A 317-nucleotide genomic window follows, 5' to 3' on the forward strand; every position below is an offset into this window, starting at 1 on the left:
TTGCAGGCCGGGGGCGGGAAAGGCAGCAGCTGCTGCTGGCAGCAAAGGGCCCCCAAAATCAAATGAGAAGGAGTGGGAAGGGCCAAGTGAAAAGGTACAACGGGTCTCTTTTGTTTGCCAAAAGAAACCTAAAAAAAAATGAAAAAGACAAAATGGGGGGCCCCCCGAGCTGCAGCCTCGGGGTGTACGTACACCCCAGGCGCCGGCCCCAACTGTACGTACACCCCGCAGCCTGCCGTCTTCGCGCCGCCCAACGCAGCAGCAACCCCTGACAGCAGCAGCAGCAGCAGCAGCAGCGGCAGGGGGAGCGGTGGGGG

This window comes from Eimeria tenella, genomic scaffold (genome assembly GCF_000499545.2).
Source record: "Eimeria tenella Houghton genomic scaffold, Eth_scaff1968, whole genome shotgun sequence".
NCBI classification, from domain to species: domain Eukaryota; phylum Apicomplexa; class Conoidasida; order Eucoccidiorida; family Eimeriidae; genus Eimeria; species Eimeria tenella.